At 49.7% G+C, this 1,085-nt stretch overlaps 1 protein-coding gene across 1 annotated transcript in view; it reads right to left on the bottom strand.

Moving 5' to 3' along the window:
- Positions 1-1,085, bottom strand: part of Cdh4 (cadherin 4) — a 464,790-nt gene that overhangs the window by 37,230 nt on the left and 426,475 nt on the right. The window lies entirely within an intron of this gene.

Genomic DNA, 1,085 nt, shown 5'->3' with positions numbered 1-1,085 from the left:
TATATAACTGAGTACTACTCCATTGTGTGAATGAGACGAACATGCTACACGTACTGACCGTGGCGTGCCGGGTGTCATGCCCTGCACTCAGCTTTATGAACGAGGTCAGGCAGTGAACTAACTGTTAACCCATTCTCACGGATACTGAGAGAAGCACCACAGACAGCAGATACTGAACTGCGAATGAACAGTGTTTCCTAAGAATAGGGGAGGCCCGTGTTCACAAAAAGATACACAGGTTAGCTGAGTGGGAAGGTGGACTGCCACCATCTCCAGTGGGACACTCTTGAGATCTCAGCACCCAGGAGGCTGAGGATGGAGGATTGCCACAAGTTCAAGATTGGCCAGGTTCTAGGTCAGCCTTGGCTGCACAGTAAGATCAAAATGAACTGACGAAAATGTGGTCAGNAGAGGAGGCAGAAGAGGCTTTCCGAGAGAGGAGTTGGGATAGGAGAGGATGTAGACTCTGGTCGGAGAAGCAAAGGCCCTGGGAAGGAGTGGCCCTTGCTGGGGGAGCAGAGTGGACAGGCCATAGTTATGAATCTGTAGTGAGCTCAAAACATAGTTAGCTGGAACATATATCCTCTTGTCACCAAGTTCATATCTAGGAGGGCAGAGGAAGGAGTTCATTGGGCAAGTTTGCAAAGGGGTTCTGGCTACTATGTAAACTAGGACGGGTCTGAGACAAAGACTGGTGAGAACACTTGAGGCTTCTATGCCGGGTTCACTGAGGCCAACACTGGGCTTTAAAGTAACAATGTGTAACAGCGAGGAGAGAGATTGACACATGACCACACAACCTGTAGCAGCTGCTGAGTGAGTCTGGCAGGCTAGGCAGGATCTGGTGATTTTCTTCTAAGTGAATGGGTGTCACTTGGGCATCAGATGATACAATGTATGTTGGGGAAGGAGAAAAAGAGGGAGGGAGAGATGGGGAGGGAGGAAAGGAGGGAGGNAGAGAGAAGAGAGAGAGGAGAGGGAAGGAGGAGAGAGAAAGTGTGGGACTGTGATAGGCAGCCTATTTTGGTTGAATGGCGCTTGCTCTGGTGACCCAATAGAGAAACTTACAAGGGACAGAAAGGAGA

Source organism: Mus caroli, chromosome 2 (assembly GCF_900094665.2).
Source record: "Mus caroli chromosome 2, CAROLI_EIJ_v1.1, whole genome shotgun sequence".
NCBI classification, from domain to species: domain Eukaryota; kingdom Metazoa; phylum Chordata; class Mammalia; order Rodentia; family Muridae; genus Mus; species Mus caroli.
Note: the sequence above shows the minus strand (reverse complement) of the source record. Positions and strands in the feature narration are given on the sequence as shown.